General features: G+C 24.7%; 1 long non-coding RNA gene across 1 annotated transcript; it reads right to left on the reverse strand.

The window, feature by feature from the left end:
• Positions 1-634: 634 nt before the first annotated feature.
• Positions 635-19,782, reverse strand: LOC145839505 (uncharacterized). The gene is made up of 3 exons (XR_014370070.1): positions 19,657-19,782; positions 3,657-3,756; positions 635-803 (listed from the first exon to the last, which is right to left on the reverse strand). It is a non-coding gene; the product is annotated as an uncharacterized LOC145839505 (long non-coding RNA).
• Positions 19,783-19,868: the final 86 nt, after the last annotated feature.

The following is a 19,868-nucleotide window of genomic DNA, read 5'->3' on the forward strand; positions in this document are numbered from 1 at the left end:
TCAAAAAATGTGAAAATAAAAAACTACTTGAAAGAGCACTTCTAAAAGTAAAATTCTTATTCAATTAAAGATAATTAAAATAGGAAAACAATTAAAAACAGTTTATGATTAAAATTTTAAAAGTTGTGGTTTTGGCATAGTTATCAAATAAATGTTTCAGTGCATCAAAAACACACACAAATAACCATAATCAGAAAACATATTTTAACCTGAGAATATTATTTATTCAATTATTTTAGTATTATTTATGCAAGATAACTAAAAACAAATACGTTGTTATAATGTAATAAAAATATTTTTTATGGCAAAAATAAAACTTGCGCATAAGTATTTCGAACAAGTTATAAATTAAAAATTAATAATTTTTTATAAAACTTAGTTAATGTACAAGTAAATTTTAATGAATTGTGAGATTTACTTTGTACAATTTATAGTTTAATACTAAAAATGCTATAATTTTAATATCTTAAAAAACAGTATAAAACGTTATACACTAATTAAAACTTTTGATAAAAACTAACAACTCTTTGAACACGAATTGAATTGTATAGAAAATATCTTAAATAAAGTAACAAAAAAAATGTTGAAACACAGCTTATAAATATTTCAAATGATGATTTAATTAATAAATATTGATTACAAAGTAAATTCATTAAAGTTTTAAGTATCAAATTTTTCATGCTTAACTAATACACGTTAAAATTGGACGCAAAGTGTGTTAAAATACTAACAGTAATGACAGCAATTTTTGTTCTGAGGTGTCGATCAAATTTTCCTTCTCTGTTGTTGTTGACGTCTTCATGCTACAACATAATAAAAATTGTTATCATTAAACCAAACAAAATTAAATATTATCATGACTTATTCTTGGAAAATTATGTAGGTTTTTTCTATTCGGTACTTACATAATTTAACTTCAAAAACTATGCAATGAATTTATTACACGTATTACACCACAAAATAATATTGTAATACGCATCATTTAAGTTAATTATTTATTTATTTGTGCTTGTATTGATCTCTGTAAAGCTTAGTTCAATTGGCTGAAGGGTTTCTTATGTTTTTTCATTCATTCACAAATTTCTAAATGCAAGTTGTAATTACTAACTTATAACTAAAGCAAAGCTAATTAGTTGAAACAATTCACACTAAACATGTCTAAACTCATACACACACTTTCTGTTAGGTACTTAGTATGCGAATGTTCATAAAATTATCAGTTTTTAGAATTGTTTAAAAAAATTAAGTTTTTTTTTTCATTTTAAAATCCATAAAAAAAATTTAACTAAAAATTTTGCTACTCGGCTACACTTATGCACATGGTAAGTTGTATATGAAAATACAGTTAATCAACTAGCACTACGTTTACATCTGTAATTACTATTAAAATGGAAGAAAACATGAAACGTTTATAAACCATACCAAGCTAGATTTAAGTCTTAAATTAAAACAACAAGGATAATTGTTTCAACAACCTTGGCAGAGATATATACATATAAGTGTGCATTTTTTTCACTGAAGTTTTTTTATATTTACTAGGATAAATTGAACTACTCATCAGAAGATAATATATAACAAACAAATAAACAAATTTTGTAAACTAATATTATAAGCTTAATATGTAAAATACTGCACAGCAGCTATGGTGGAGCTAGAACAAATTTTTTGTTTGTTATTTTTAAAAACAGAAAAAAAAAGCCTTCGTGACCAAAACTGTTATAAGTAATTATAAACTAGCCTGAGTTTATTGATTATCTTAAGACTTTTTGAGCGTCCGAGATATATGCTTTGACCTTAAACTTTATATAGTCTTTTTTTTTATTAAAACATGACTGCAAGTACATTCTACATCTGAGTTTCATTTTCATAATCGCTAAATTAGCAGAAATTAAAAATACAATTTCCCCTCTTTGCTAAACATTGCCACGATAAATTCATTATCAATTTATTTTTTTGCTTCTTGATAATCAAAATTACCCACATTGGAAACCTCTGCACTATATTAACATAAAATCATTTATGCATTACTTTATAAAAGTTTTTAAAAATCTTATAAAAATTAAAGTTTTTTAAAAGTGTTTAAACGAATTCAGAGCAATCAAGTTTATTTTTGTATTAGTTCTACACCATACCTTCAAAATATATTACAAACAACTAAACCTGTTGTTTAAACAAATAAAAAAATATTTATATAAAAGAAACACAAAGAAAATGTCTTTTTTTACAAAACAACAAACTACAATAAGTTTGTAACACAAATTACTTCTTAACCTAAACTACTATTGCTATCATCAACAATTAATTCATAATTATAGTATTCTAGTTTCTAGTAAAAAAAAATATTTTAAGTAAAGTTAGCTGCAAAGCAGAGCATTTATGGGTTAATTTAAATCAAATCTATAAATTCAACAAAAATAAAAGAAATAATACAAGTTAACAAAAGGTTAAAATTAAATCTACATATAAGTTATACCATAAAACTATTTTTCACCTCAGTTTAAAAAAAAAAACCAACTACTGTGAGTTTCTCAAAGTTTAAACCAATCTAGTCATAGAAACTTAATCTCATAAAGTATTTCAAATAAACTAGTTAGTTTGAGTGTTCTGAGTATGTGGCAACCCTATAATTTACATCTCTTCAATTTCTTAAATATAAGTTATTGAAATTTAAGTTACTAAAGCAACGTCCTTCTAGAAAAAGGTTCAAAAGTTCAAAAGTACTATATTATACGTTTGAAATGCAGATTTGTAAAGAAAATAATTGCTAAATTTAGGACATAATAATTTTGACAATATGACAGTAAGAGATGTGGTACAAGTTTTGATGAAGTTGAATTATTTCCAAATATTTTTATTCCGCTAAACTAAAACATAATGATTATAAAATCAAACCGCTTTACAAAAAAAAATCGAAAAAATAGCAGCTCTAATGTTTTAAAATAACAATAAATTCTTTATTTTACTTAAAGACTAAGTTAAACAAAATTATGTCTACATAAGTCGCTAAACATCAAAGGTATATAAACAATTTATGATAAATTAAAAAAAAAATTGAGCGCTGTACTATAAACATAATGCATGAAATAATTTACTCTTTTAAATTAGTAAAAATAAATTTAAGTTTAAGTAAAACTATCTAAAATATCAAAAAGTATATGTGCTCGCCATACAAACATTTTGTTTATATCTATAATATAAGTGCATAACTGTATGTTACTGAAAAAATAACAAAATTAAAAAAAAAAATTATAAAAATAAATTTATACCATTATATAGAAATTTCTCACCAGCAAAACTGTTTACAACTATATAAATATAACTTAACTAAATAAATTAAAAACATTATGTATATTATAAATTTTCTGTTTTATACACTTTTTAAATTTTAATGATCTTTTTTTTTGGATTTAATTAAAACAACTATTTTTTTATAAAATACAACAAAAGCTGAAACTTTGTTGAATTGTTTTTTATATCAGTAAAAATAAATTTTAAATAAAATTATAACTTTTTTATCAAAAAAAAACAAAGTGATTTTTCTAAATTGTTTCAACACAAATAAAAAAAATCAATGACAGAATATCATTATTTTTTGTTAATAATTAGTATTCTTTTTCAATAGCACAAATTTAGTTAATTCAAAAAAAATAACTTACACATAACTGCTTATTTCTCACAAAATTTCCCAGATTGAATGTAACAAAACTTGATGGTAGTAATGGAAGGCTTCATTTAAGTCTCAAGAATCCATCATACCTGAATAAATAAATAAATTCAAAAATTAATATAATTTCACTGTATATGACTTTCTAATTATCAAAATACTTTGAAATTTAATATGTTTTAATTAAGTTGTGTATTATTGTTGAAATTATTACTTAAAGATTTTAATCAAAATTGCTAATAGGTTTTTAGTTTAAAAATAATAATTACAAAACATTTATAGTTTGAGTAAAACAGGTAACAATGGCTTAGAAGTAATAATAATTCTTAAACATAAAATCTTATATAAAACATAATTTTTAAAAATTATCTTGTTTATTTTATCTAGCATTATTTTTTTCCACTTTTATTCGAATTTAGCTTAATACTTTTTCAGATTTTCTAGACTTACTAAAATATTAAGTCTTAAAAAACTTTTAACTTATCAAGTAGTTTAATTTACTTGCTTTTAAATTTATTTGTTAAATTTCAAAATATTTTTTTATTTGATTTACTACCATAAAATCAAAAGTACTACTGGAATTTAAATTAGGAATAAGTTTTATACGACATAAGTAAAATATGTTTTAATCCACAAGCATAGGCTAATTAAAGTTAAAATATTTACATCTTCCAAAATAAGTACCCTGAAAAAAGGTTTTATTTGTTTACAAACTAATTAATATTTTTTTAAACAAATTTTTAATATAGCTTGTTATTTATTATTATTTTTTATAGCTTAACAGCTTGGTCCAACTTACTTTTTAAGTATTGTCAAACTTTGTAGAGTTCTATATAAGCTACCAAATACTTTTTACATTCAAAAAAAAATTAAGCTAGTTTTAAAGATACAGGAGGTCAGAGTTGGCAAGTTCCTTATGGTACCTTATGGGAGGATCAATTCAGAAATACAAAAAAAAGAAAACTTAATTCAAAAGTCTATCTCCTTGCACAGTTTTAAATCAATCTTCTTCAAACTTTCGCAAGCTCTTCTTTAAAAACTTTTATTTGAATGTAGGAAATTTTCTAATTATATGAAAAGGTTCCTTTTTTACACAAAAAAATAGTTTTTGGTGTTTTATTCATAAAATGTTTATTTATTCAAAAATATCTTTAATTTTCAAAAGATGAAAACTATAAAGGAATACTTCATAAAACTAAGGTATTTATCTAAAAAAACGTAGGAGATAGATTTTTTGTGATTTTCATTTATACACTGTCTTAATATTTTTCTCCGTAAGTACCTTCTGACTCTAATAGGTTACCTCAAAAACTAATTTCAAAAATCTGTATTAAGTACCTTGTAGCTTAGCTTAAACTCTAAAAAGCAAAATAAAGTTAATTAAATTAACTAACTCCACTTAGATTTCCATTATGGTCTTAGTCTTACATTTTATTATATGTTGCCTTTAAATACCAAGTATACATAAAAATAAAGTTGTCTACAGCAATGTTAAATTAGTTTCCATTTATAACTAATATCTTTTAAAAAATTAAGTTATAACCAAAAAGTTTAATGAAATATAGTTTGACTGTAGTTTTTTTGGCTAATTTAATACAAGATTGCTGAAGGTTTTTAGTAAATATTTTCAATAAACACCTTAAATAAGTTTTGTGATTCATTTTTAGTACATAGTTATAGCAGGGGTCGGCAAACTGTGGCCCGCGGGCCAATTGCGGCCCGCGAAGGGTAAATCTGCGGCCCGCGAGCACGTTATTTTTTTGACTGGAATGCGGCCCGCGAAAGAAAATTTTGTGGCCCGCGAGCATGTAAAAGTGGACCGCTGAGCAAAAATGTATTTCAAGTAAAATTTTTTTCGGAAATTCGATTTAATTTGTTTAGTTAGGTTTTAAGTCTCTGTATAACATTTAAAAATAATTAGAAGAATTTGCTACTTTAATTTAAAAATGTGAAAAAGACAGATTAGCATTCTAACAGGATATTTTTCTGAGTTTCATAATAACTTCTATTTTACAACAGCAAGTAATTATCTGAAAAAAGAGTGCTTGAGTTTAAAAAGTTAGTTATATTATACCTATTTATCAAATAAACTAAATGCAAATGTTTTCCATTTTGTACAAAAGTAATGCACAGTAATTAACTAAAGTGTCATTTCTTTATAGCTTAGATATCCTTTCCAATATTTTTTATACCAAAGTTTCTTTTATATATTTTTTATTTGTAAATGTTATGTTTTAGTTTAAAAACATTTAAAATAACATAGTGATAAGAAAAAAAGGTTTATTTAAGTTTTGTTTTGACACATGTTAATTTTTTAGAAGTTTTCTTTGCACTTGAACTAATTTATATGCACACCAACTTAAAAAAATGCTCATATTTTAAACCACTTTTTATAAAATACTTTAGTTAGTTTAAGTTTAGTTTATGCATAATTTTCTAAGTTTGTTTTTTCTACATGTAATATCTAAATTTGTACAGACACAATTAAAACAATATAAATGACATAAACTAATATAGTTTTTGTTATGTATACATTTTCATTTTTCTAACATTGATTTTGTCAAACTGAGTTAACTTTTATGCTTTGCATATCAATACACACATTTGCTGTTTTTTGGAGCTACCTATTTAATATAAACTAGACTTAGGGATAGTTTATCAACATTGACACACACTTAGACTATCACTATTTGAAGAATTCAAATCTCAGGCCAACTAAGTCATTTTATAAGTTTTTGGCTAGAATTGTTTTTTGTATACAAAAATATCAGGAATGTTTTTGTTAATTCAGGCTGGCTTTTTTGCTTAAAAGAGTGGCAAAAAAAACTTATGATGTAAGTTTTGCTCAACCCAAAGTGTTAGTTTCAGTTTTAATATATGTTATAATATATCAAGTTCAAGTTTTGAACTTGAAAATTTATGCTTAAAAATTTTGGAAAAAAACTTGAATTTGAGAATTTTTGAAAAAGCCTTGAGTTTCAAAAAATTTTTGCATGTAAAGTAGTGAAATTTCGATTTGACACAAAAATTTTAGCAAATAAACATTTCTTTATTTAAAAATATACTAAAGTAGCTAAAAGTATTTTTTTTTAATATTGATATACTTTATAAGACACTTTTTAAACTTTAATTAAATTTTAAACTAAAAATAAAAGAAGGAATTGTACTTCTAAAAACTTTTAGTGCATTGCACCTTTACTTGTAAAATTTCACCGATTGTTGTGCTTCGTGTTTGAACTAAACCAAGAAATTATACTAAAGTGTCAAAGTTGAAAAAACATCTCTAATGAAATTTCTCAGATGAGCAATAGTTTTTCTATCAGTGCTCTCATCTTAACATATTGGTTAAAGTCATAATTTGATTTAGGCGACTTTATAACCTTAATGCATTTCCTAAATAGGACTTTTTGTTGTCATTGAAGAAATAAACAAAAGTTTTTCATTACTGCCAACAAAAATTCTTTAAAAAAGTTTTCAATTAAAAACGGTATCTCATTATTGATAATAAATTTTGCTACTTTATAACTTGCCTTAACAAGATTTTTCTGATAATTCTGTAGTTACTGAAGATAATCATGTGCTTTGTTGGAACTGACTTTGGTGATTTGTTTGTTTATCGTTTCTCGCAATAACTCCTAATTAACGTTTTTTTTTGTTGCTCGTCTTTTGTTTTACAACTATTATTTTTAAATTCTTATTGCAGATAAAGAATTGCTGTAATATTTAATAAAAAAGAGGTTTTTCTCTTCGCTAATTACTCAATTAAGTTTTATACTTTTGTTGAAAATGTTTAAAAAAGATAATTGTCCATTCCAGCTGACTTATATTTTTTTGACATGTAATTTGTTCACTGTTAAAAGTTTTGTTAATTCTTTATGTTGTGAACTTTTTTTAACTGGGTTGCTACACAAACAGGCTACTTTAAAAGCTTTAAAACTCAGATGTGTGTAATACTTTTATTTTAAACACTTTAAATAAATCTTAGAATTCCCAGAATAGTTTTTATGACTGTAGTGTAGTTTACTAATTATAGTTTTTTCTTGTTTTTTTACACTTTGTGTACTTTTCAATGATGATGATATTTTTACTAGGTACTTAAGATTGATTTACAACGATTTACTAGCTTTTTAAACTTTTAATGAACTTAGGCTGGTTTGATACAACTCTGACATTTTTGCTTTTTAAGTGACAACCATGTAAAAGACTAGTTACTAATAAGATATTTTATTTAATTATTCGAGAATTAATTATGTTAAAGAATTTGTTCTAGCTTTTTATAATACAAACAGGTATTAATTTTATCAAATTAACTAATTACTAAATTTTTTAATGAATGTAAACTATTTAACACGCAAAAACTTTTTTTTGAAGTTAACATTCTTAGAAATATGAAAAAAGGGGTTGATAATATAACAAATGTATAAAAGTAACTTATAAATTGTCTTTCAAGTTTGGTTTTTATAGAGAGTTAAATTGTATGTAAAATTACAAAAGTATTAAATTTAACTAAGTCAGTGCTTATGAAAGTACATAGTTTATTAACATTTAAGTATATTAGTCAATGTAACAAATATATAAAAGTAACTTATAAATTGTCTTTCAAGTTTGGTTTTTATAGAGAGTTAAATTGTATGTAAAATTACAAAAGTATTAAATTTAACTAAGTCAGTGCTTATGAAAGTACATAGTTTATTAACATTTAAGTATATTAGTCAATGTAAACTTTATTCTAATTTTATCTAATTTAATTTAAATAGCTATTCTATGTATAGCTAAAAGTTATTTAAAATGATAAGGTGAATAAAAGTAAAACTTTTCTCTAGTGTGACTAAAACTAAAACCAAAAGATTATTCAAATGTCACTAAAACTAAAACTGCGGCCCGGGACGACTTTGTAAACTTTTGAAATTTGGCCCGCGACCACCAACTGCTTGCCCCTGAGTTATAGTTATAAAGTAAAATTAAACAAAAATTAAAAAAACTTTCTTAAATAGTATAACAACACTAAAAAGATACTGTAAAGCTACTTTTTATGTGTTTACAGATAAAATTAGGGGAACGGGTCAAAATTGCACAAGGGGACTAAATTGTACAAAGACAAAGTTGATAATAATAATGAAAAAATAAATAAGTTAGCGACCAAAGGTAACAGTGATAGAAAGAAAAAAAAAGTTAGCAACCAAGGGTAACAGTGATAGAAAGAAAAAAAAATTCAACCCGTTCAAAAATGTCTTTGTGCAAAATTGCCTGCTTTTTCAAAAGTGTCTTTATGCAATTTTATCTTTGTGCAACTTTATCCCCTTGTGCAAAAGTGTCTTTGAGCAATTTTGTGCCCTTGTGCAATTTTGTATGCTCGTGCAAACTTGACAGCTACCAAAAATTAGATGATACAAATATATTTTTTATCTTTAAGATAAATTTTGATATATAATTGAATTTTATTATTTTACATGTAAAACTAGTTTAAAATTCCAGGTTTTCTTTTGCCTAAATTTTCAAAACTTATTATTGATAAATGCAATAAATAAAGAATTTTTATTAGAAATAAAAAAATAATTAAATAAAATTATTGACTGAGGGTAAGGGTACAGTGTTAAAAAAAAAATTATTAATAAAATAAAAAAACTAAGTTACCGACCAAGGGTAAAGGTTAGGGGTACCAGGGTATTAGAAAAATGAGAAAAAAATAATTAGTTAATAAAAATAATTTAAACAGTAAATTTCTAAAGAATTTTTTAAGAAATACTTTTGTTATTTTGGTCAAAAAACTCTCTTCAAAATCTCTTAAAAATTTAGTGGCCAAATTGGTTTTTTTAAAAGCTATAACTGGGTGTACTTTATATGAGCTTGTGATATTAAAGTTTATAATCTTTCTTTAGCTTTATAAAAGATACCTAATTATGCAAACAACTTCAAAATTACTATTCATAAATAGTACCTGATAAGTAACTTAATGTTCAGACACATATTTTTTAGAACTCATTTAAGAATTAATAAGTGGGATTTTAAATCGCATGTTTAAATGTCATTTTTTTGTATAAATTTAGAACAAGTTAAGATTAAGAAATCATGTAAATTAAAGACATAAAATTTTTAAAGAAATTAATATTGGTTTTTGAATTATTTGAAACATTAAAGTAACTATAAGTAATTTTTTATGAACCAGTTTTTTTTTTGTCAATTTTCTTGGAAACTACAAAAATTTACTAAACTTTTATTTTTAAAAATTGAAAAAGTTTGAGCATTGAAAATTTCAATAAAGGATTATTTATATCTAAATTTTTATCTGTTATCTTTCCCATTAACAACCCAGTTGAAGTGTGTTGATTCGTTGACACACAGAAACATATGTTGGTAGAATAGAGAAGATTACTGTATAATTTGTTTTTATTTATATTCCAGTGAAGTTACTTCACTAGGATCTTTTGTTAGCAAACAATTAAACCTATATTTTGAACAATTATCTAAATTTTAATAATAGTATATATAGTATAATAATAACATTTAAGATATAAATATTTGAAAAAGATTGGTTAAAATTTTAAGTAGAAAATATATTTTTACTGAAATAGAATTTTCTATGCGCTTAGACTCAATAGAAATATATAGATGTTAATTTTTAAAAGCTTATCTTTAAAAAAAATAAATAAACAATTTTAAGCCCCTTAAGTTCAAAAATATCACTACTTTAGTTTTACATTTGATATTTTAATAATAAGAACAACACATCTTATGTTTAATTAAATTTTAGGATAACATTTTTTTTCAAAGCTTTATAAAGTTGTGACTTTTTAGATAAATTAAATAACAATTGTACTCAGTGATTGTGACTTGACTCTGACATTTTAAAGTGCAATAATACAAATTCTAATAAAAATGTACATGAGGCCAAGCAAAAAATAATTTAAAATAATTTAAAATAATAATAATACACCTAAAAGTCTAGTTAATAAGATTATAATGATAAAAAAGAACTTTAAAAAAAAAAATAAAAATAAATCCATAGCAACAAAAAACAGAATTTCTTAGAAAAAATTGAACCCAAAGGTCTAACTAATAAAACTGTGATGATAGATAAAAACAAACTTTTGAAAAAAAATATTCTAAAAAAGGGAACTCAGAATAAATAAAAATTAACAGAATTCGAAATGCTGGAATTTGAATCCTTGTACACCTGACCAAGCTAGTTTTTTAATAACTATTATTACAGAACATTGAAAGTATCAGGGATTGTACTTGATTTTTTTTTTTAACTTAGATTGGCATACCAAATTGAGCTTATAATTGTATGAAAATAGTTTGTAGGTCTAATTTCAATTGTGTAGCATAATTATTAAATGATTTTTTAGTTTTTTTTTAACAACTACAGACATATTTAAGATTTTACTTTCAGAATGCTAGCCTAGTGCTGGGCTAGAAAAACCAAATGTTGATTTGGAAACAAATTCAAAATTGTATAAACTTTTCAAAAAATAAACTGATTCTCAAGTTTCTTTTAAAATCTTGGGAATTTTCATTGAAAAATCCTGAAATTTCGCCAGTTTTGCCTTAATTTAACAAAATCAAGTTTTTATCAAGTAGGAAATTAAAAATATTGTCTAAAAATAAAATTTTCAAAGTTCTTTGAATAATTCACATGTATTTAAGCATTTGAACTAACAAAAGCTAACATTTTATTGCCAAAATTAAAATGACATAGCTTGACATGTATTAACCCTGAAGTATTCAAACAGCTTTATGTATTTTTATAAACATTTTGCTTACAAATTTTTGTTTCAACAACATAATTTTTAATCTTCAGTTTTCTTTGAAATAACTTAAGAGATTTAGCACACAAAACTAAGTACCATTTGACTTATGTACATTTTAAAAACTAACTACATTGTTGATATAGTTGATATGATTACAAACGATTCTATAGTTGGCTCCATATTCAAAGGCTAAGATTCATATTCAACACTATTTGAAATATTTCAATTTTTACTAATAGTATCCTTGTAATATTTCGTACAGCTAATTTAATAAACCTTTTTTCTTTGGATTATAAGTTTCAAAAAATAAAAACAATTATTGACGTCATAATCGGCTGTTTAAGATGAAAATGTTGTATAACCATTATTTATCGTACTCTATTTGAAATATTTCAATTTTTGCTGATAGTATCCTTGTAATATTTCGTACAGCTAATCTAATAAACCTTTCCTCTTTGGATTATAAGTTTCAAAAAATAAAAACAATTATTGACGTCATAATCGGCTGTTTAAGATGAAAATGTTGTATAACCATTATTTATCGTACTCTATTTGAAATATCTCTATTTTTACTGATAGTATCCTTGTAATATTTCGTACAGCTAATTTAATAAACCTTTTCTCTTTGGATTATAAGTTTCAAAAAATAAAAACAATTATTGACGTCATAATCGGCTGTTTAAGATGAAAATGTTGTATAACCATTATTTATCGTACTCTATTTGAAATATTTCAATTTTTACTGATAGTATCCTTGTAATATTTCGTACAGCTAATTTAATAAACCTTTTCTCTTTGGATTATAAGTTTCAAAAAATAAAAACAATTATTGACGTCATAATCGGCTGTTTAAGATGAAAATGTTGTATAACCATTATTTATCGTACTCTATTTGAAATATCTCTATTTTTGCTGATAGTATCCTTGTAATATTTCGTACAGCTAATCTAATAAACCTTTCCTCTTTGGATTATAAGTTTCAAAAAATAAAAACAATTATTGACGTCATAATCGGCTGTTTAAGATGAAAATGTTGTATAACCATTATTTATCGTACTCTATTTGAAATATCTCTATTTTTACTGATAGTATCCTTGTAATATTTCGTACAGCTAATTTAATAAACCTTTTCTCTTTGGATTATAAGTTTCAAAAAATAAAAACAATTATTGACGTCATAATCGGCTGTTTAAGATGAAAATGTTGTATAACCATTATTTATCGTACTCTATTTGAAATATCTCTATTTTTACTGATAGTATCCTTGTAATATTTCGTACAGCTAATTTAATAAACCTTTTTTCTTTGGATTATAAGTTTCAAAAAATAAAAACAATTATTGACGTCATAATCGGCTGTTTAAGATGAAAATGTTGTATAACCATTATTTATCGTACTCTATTTGAAATATTTCAATTTTTGCTGATAGTATCCTTGTAATATTTCGTACAGCTAATCTAATAAACCTTTCCTCTTTGGATTATAAGTTTCAAAAAATAAAAACAATTATTGACAACATGTATTATGACAACAAATTACTTGTTTATTTAGCTGATATCTGTTTTTCTTTATTTTAGAGTTTGTTCCTTGACTTTTCTTCGGCTTGGTGAGCTATAATAAAAACAAAATTATGCCTGTAAAATATTTTTGTATCTACAAAAGTATAAAAAAATTCTACCTTATCTAAATCAATCTTTGAAAAGTATGTCGCATTTTTATTTGTTTTTTCTTTTTTCGGCTGAACTCTCCGCTTTGACCATCTTTCTTTTTTATAAAAATTATCAACATCTTTTTGAATTGTTAAGTTAATGATTGGGTTATCAGCCATGTGCGTTATATATCTACAAAATGACATTATTCAAAAACTATTACTTTTCTTATTATAACTAAATATAAAATAGTATACCTTACTCTTATAGATTTTTCTACTTCCAGTAGAAACTCTTGTATACTTAGTAGTTTGTTTTTGAACCTGTTTCTTTTGTTTTCTGTTTCTACTAAAATATTATTTTTTTAAAATTCGAAACCAGTTCTCTACATGAGAATTGGTATCTCTTTTTATTCTAAGGTTATGAAACGGTATGCCACACCACAACGGCAAAACTCCCATATAGAACCTGACCAATGCATCAGGTAGTTTTGGGGCATAATAGTGATTATCATTTATTTCCGTTTTATTAGAGATTGTTTCATTAAATTCGATGTAAATTCCTGTTTTAATTGTTTTTTTTAGTTAAATTTTGTAAGAAGGGACTTATACAAAAATTAGTTTACCACAAAAAATTTGCCCATAAGGAGTTCTCTTATATAGTGACATATTATTCATATTCTTCTGGCTTACCACATCTAAATCACTGTTTACTTTGTTTTCAACATTATCTTCATTAATTTCAGTGCTTACTAGTTTTTGAAGATAGTCCAAGCTTTGTGCAGTAGCTTTACTTGTGCTTCTGCTCAATGCCAGTATACATAGATGCTTAAAGATTACTTTTATTTGTTGTAAGCTGTCACAGTTAATCTGTAATAATTCTTTTTTAATAAAAAAATAATCATTATTGACATTACAAAATTTTACAAACCATGTTGCCCATAACGTGTTTGTAAAGAAGAATAGCATTTTTATTTTCACTGGATCTGTTGATGTGGCTTGCTAGAGCCTTCATTATATGAGCACCGCAAACGTGAACGATAACTTTATCGTTTCTGTACTCACCTTTGTAACATCTGTTAAAGAATTAAAGATAAATAAGTTTATAAAAGTATTTTTACAACAGTTACTTACCTTAATAAATAGTCATCTAATGACTCTGTGTTCATAACATTTAATACCGAATGTATGAACACGTAACTAAAGTCTGTTTCAATTTTATATGGCAGCAGCTTTGAAAATTTTTTAACATTGTATAACCATTTTCTTAAAAATCCTGAAACATCTGGCACTGTGTGACCATTGCTTAGCATTTCGGCTACTGGCAAAGATGGTCTGCCTCTTCCAGCACCAGGCAATACTATGGCGTAGTAAAAAATTTTTCCCTTCATTTTTGATGGTTTTTTTACAACACCACCCGTGGCGTCTATGTATAAGCTTAGGTTTTCTGAATTTAGATGGTGTTTCAGAATCTTGATACCTAGAAAAAAAACATTTTAATTTAACCTTTTACTGTTAAAGATAGTGTTATACTTTAATAATGACTTATTTTTAATACCTTTTTCTGTAAACATGTACATTCCGAAGGTTTTTTTGTTTAACTGTTGAATATATCCCTTCAGAATTTTACTCGAGTTGTCATTTCTCTCAAAAAACTCTTTAGTTGCTTCAACTAAATCAAACCAGTCGTAGTGTTTACTTTTTTGTTGCTCAGACAAGATTTGACTTAGTTGCCAACTGTGTATACTAAAAAATGTAAGAACAGTTAAATAAAGTATGTATTAATTTATATAACTTAATATAAAAATAATATTTTTAAGTACTAATGTGTTTTAATAACCGAGCAGTGGAGTTACCACCACGAAGCTGTTCCTCTACTCCCTCTACACGAACGCTGTCTTCTACAACTTGTCGTTGCGTTTGGCCTTCGTTAGTTACTTTTTCAGCGACACGTCTTCGTTTACTCTTATTTAAGAGTCTCGAATGAGACTCTTCAACCTGATGTGATATTTTTCCTTTGTAGGTGTAAACACATTCAATGTAGGTTTTACCATCAATTTTTCTGTGCAAATATACAACTGCTTAATCAAGTATTAAAAAAATAATAAAGAAAAACCAAAAACTTACAATTTTCTCATTGTGAATGTGTGATTTGTTTTGCAGCTCGAATGTTTGCAACGAGCCGTTGCTCTAAAAAATGGCATTTTTCTTTTTCTTGAATTTTCTACTTTTGTATGTTTATATTTAAAAACTAGAACACAATACGGGTTGTGCTTAACTATAAAACTATCAAAAACAATGTTGCACCAATCTTTCTTTACATTATTTATTCTAAAATTGAAAAACTTTTTTACTTCATCTTTGGAAACTGACCATTTTTTGATATTATCAATGGCCCTAAGATTTTTAAAGCTTAAAGATAAATTTTCTATGTTTTCCTGCTCTTTTTCACTTTCGCTTGTTGTAGTTAGATTTTCAGATACAGAAGTGTTTTGATAATCTGAAGAATTATCATCACTAGATTGGCTATTTTCAATTTCCTCTAGTTCAGTACTTACCATTTCAATATCATTGTTGCTTTCTATTCTACAAAAGCTTTTTTTGTTTGAAAACTTGTCTATTTCATTTGTATTGTTAAGATTACTTTCTTTTTCAACTAGCTCACATTCTCTAATATTCATAGAATCATTTTTAACATACTTTATACCTTCTACTACTTTGCTACCAGCTACAGAATTTTTTTCTCTTTTTTTTTTCTGATAAACTTCTTTTGTTAAACTATCTTTGTTGTTTTTCCATATAATCTTGAGACATTTAACATAGTCATATTTTAGCTTTTTTGTCCATGTTCGATTTTTGTAAATGTTATTCAAATACAAATTAAAAGCCTCATTCTCATTTACTTTCAAATTTTCTAAAAACATTGCTTCTATTGCAGCATCAACAAATATAGACCTGTTAGACTTAAAAAGTATAGATATAGGTGAATCTTTTTTCATTTTTGTTACTTAAGACAGGTAAGTATTTGATAGGTATAACTTTTATGTAGCATTTAGTTTATGGTAAACCAGAAATATTAGTATTTCTATTATGACGTAATAATAAAAAAAATTTAGTAAAATAGTTAAGAAAATAACTGTTTGGTCACACCAGAGATAGTTTTACTTTTATTCACTTTATTACTTTAAATGACTTTTAGCTACACATAGAATGACTATTTAATATATAGATATCTACTTGAGTAAAATTTACATTGTTTAATATACTTAAATATATCATTCTTTATAAAATATGTTCTTTCTTAAACACTTAATGAGTTAAACTTAGTAAGTTATTTTTAGTATTTTACTTACAACTTAACTTTCTACAAAAACCGAGCTTAAAAAACATTTATGGGTCACTTTTAAACATTTTTCTATGTTTTGAACCACATTTTCATATTTAAAAATATAAACTTTTGAAAATAGTATTTGCGTCTTAAAGTTTGCATTCTTTTGAAAATTCAGTAATTAGTTAATAAAATAAAATTAATACCTAAGTAGATAAGCTAAACCAATTTTTTTACATAACTAATGTTGAATACTTTTATAAAATATTTTGTTAACACACGGTTGCCACTTTAAAATCAAAAATGTCTGAACTATATTAAAAGTTTATTAAAAGTTAAAATAGCTAAAGACTTTCTGTTAATCAAGCTTAAATACATAACTAAAATATCATTATTATAAAAAAGCACAATATGTAAGTAGACATGAAAAATTACAATTAGTAAACTACACTACAGTCATAAAAACTATTTTGAGAATTCGAAGATGTATTCAAAGTGTTTGAAATAAAAGTTTCAGATACTCCTGAGTTTTATAGAAATTTCTTGAACAGATTTAACCTAGTCTGAGTTTTTTTAATTTTCAAACTACCCTGTTAGTCAACCCTGTTTAAAATAAAGTTCACAAAACAAAGTGTTATCGAAGTTTATTAACAGTAAATTAATTTTTGTAAATAAAAAAACTAACACAATTCAGATTGAATGGACAATTAAGTTTTTAAACACTTTTAACAATTGTATAAAAAGTTGTTAAGCTATTAATAAATTACGAAAACCTATTTTTTATTGAGCATTATATCAATTCTTTATCTGCAATAAAAACATTGCACTTAAAAAGACTAAATGTGAGTTATAAGACGATCTATAAAAACTATACCACGTTAGTTTGGAGTCGCTTAAGTCAGTTTTAAAAACGCACATAATTATTTTCAGTAACTACATATTGATTAGAAAAAACTGTTTAGGCAAGTTATAAAGTAGCAAAAGTAATTACTAAAAAAAGATTACGTTTAGAGTTGAAAACTGATTTAGATAACTTGTGTTGGAGTTAATAACACACTTTTGTTAACTTTTCAATATTAACAAGAAGTAGTGTTTATGAAAATTCTGAAGATTATTTAGCCGCATAAACCAAATTAGGACTTAAATCAATCTGTTAAGATGAGAGAACTGACACAACAGATATTGCTTATTTTTGATTTTTTATCAGGTGATTTTACTAATTTTGACATTTTAGAAGTGTTTATAGGTTTAGTTTCAATACAAAACAAAGCAATGGGTAAAGACATTTTAAAAGCAAAGGTGCAATGCACGAATAGAAAAGTTTTAAAAATACAACTTTTTGATTCTATTTTTAGTATAAAGTTAAGTTAAAGGTAAAAATAATTGTCTTAAATAATATAGAAAAATTAAAAATAAACTGTTAAGCTACTTAACATGTGTTTTTTAATAAACAATATTTATATGGTAGATTTTTTGTGTCAAATCGAAATTCCATGACTTTACCTGAAAAATTGTTTAAAATACTAGTTTTTTTCGATAATTCTCAACTTCAAAGCTTTGTATAACCATAAATAATGGTTATACAACATTTTCATCTTAAACAGCCGATTATGACGTCAATAATTGTTTTTATTTTTTGAAACTTATAATCCAAAGAGAAAAGGTTTATTTGATTAGCTATACGAAATATTACAAGTATATTATCAGTAAAAATAGAAATATTTCAAATAGAGTACGATAAATAATGGTTATACATATATAGGTGAATCTTTTTACATTTTTGTTACTTAAGACAGGTAAGTATTTGATAGGTATAACTTTTATGTAACATTTAGTTTATGGTAAACCGGAAATATTAGTATTTCTATAATGACGTAATAATAAAAGAAATTTAGTAAAATAGTTAAGAAAATAACTTTTTGTACTGTACATAAAATGGCACATTACTTTCAAATGGACTACAACATTACTTTTACTTTGGTTTTCTTTAGACTAAATAAGTACAAATTAAATAGTACAAAATAAATAGTACAAATTGTTTTATATGAGTTTTGTTCAATAATTTTAAACCAAAGGTTACTACATGTAACCGGATCTAGTTTCAACCGTATTTTTTTTTTACTTAGACTTAAAATCCGTGCTTAAAACTAAGTTTATATCTAAAGTTGCTAGAAATCCGTCTAATATAAATTGGTCTATAACCTAAACTCGTAAGAGAAAGGTGATAAACTTTTATATCAGTTAGTTATATTAAAGAATAAGTTTAGAAACTTTTAAGCGAGATGTTTAAAATAGAGTACGATAAATAATGGTTATACAACATTTTCATCTTAAACAGCCGATTATGACGTCAATAATTGTTTTTATTTTTTGAAACTTATAATCCAAAGAGGAAAAGTTTATTAGATTAGCTGTACGAAATATTACAAGGATACTATCAGTAAAAATAGAGATATTTCAAATAGAGTACGATAAATAATGGTTATACAACATTTTCATCTTAAACAGCCGATTATGACGTCAATAATTGTTTTTATTTTTTGAAACTTATAATCCAAAGAGAAAAGGTTTATTAAATTAGCTGTACGAAATATTACAAGGATACTATCAGTAAAAATAGAGATATTTCAAATAGAGTACGATAAATAATGGTTATACAACATTTTCATCTTAAACAGCCGATTATGACGTCAATAATTGTTTTTATTTTTTGAAACTTATAATCCAAAGAGGAAAGGTTTATTAGATTAGCTGTACGAAATATTACAAGGATAGTATCAGTAAAAATAGAGATATTTCAAATAGAGTACGATAAATAATGGTTATACAACATTTTCATCTTAAACAGCCGATTATGACGTCAATAATTGTTTTTATTTTTTGAAACTTATAATCCAAAGAGGAAAGGTTTATTAGATTAGCTGTACGAAATATTACAAGGATACTATCAGTAAAAATAGAGATATTTCAAATAGAGTACGATAAATAATGGCTATACAACATTTTCATCTTAAACAGCCGATTATGACGTCAATAATTGTTTTTTTTTTTTGAAACTTATAATCCAAAGAAAAAAGGTTTATTAGATTAGCTGTACGAAATATTACAAGGATACTATCAGTAAAAATAGAGATATTTCAAATAGTGTTGAATATGAATCTTAGCCTTTGAATATGGAGCCAACTATAGAATCGTTGATTACAAAACTTATATTTTAAATTTATGTATTGTACTTTTTGTTAAAATGCAATTCAAAAACACTAACCATTATGTGATCTACCATTCAGTAAAATATCAATCCATAAAAAATAAAATTCCATCATCTAATGTATATTCAATACATTTTAAGTGGCTCAATATTTTTTCAATTCTTTAAATTGAATAATTTGACCTTTTTGACAGAGCTTCAATCTTCGTGCAATACACACTCTTCTTAGGTGCCGGTGAAGGATTAAATGGGTGTATTAAACAAAATAT

This window comes from Thalia democratica, chromosome 6 (genome assembly GCF_965202585.1).
Source record: "Thalia democratica chromosome 6, ktThaDemo2.hap1.1, whole genome shotgun sequence".
NCBI lineage: Eukaryota > Metazoa > Chordata > Thaliacea > Salpida > Salpidae > Thalia > Thalia democratica.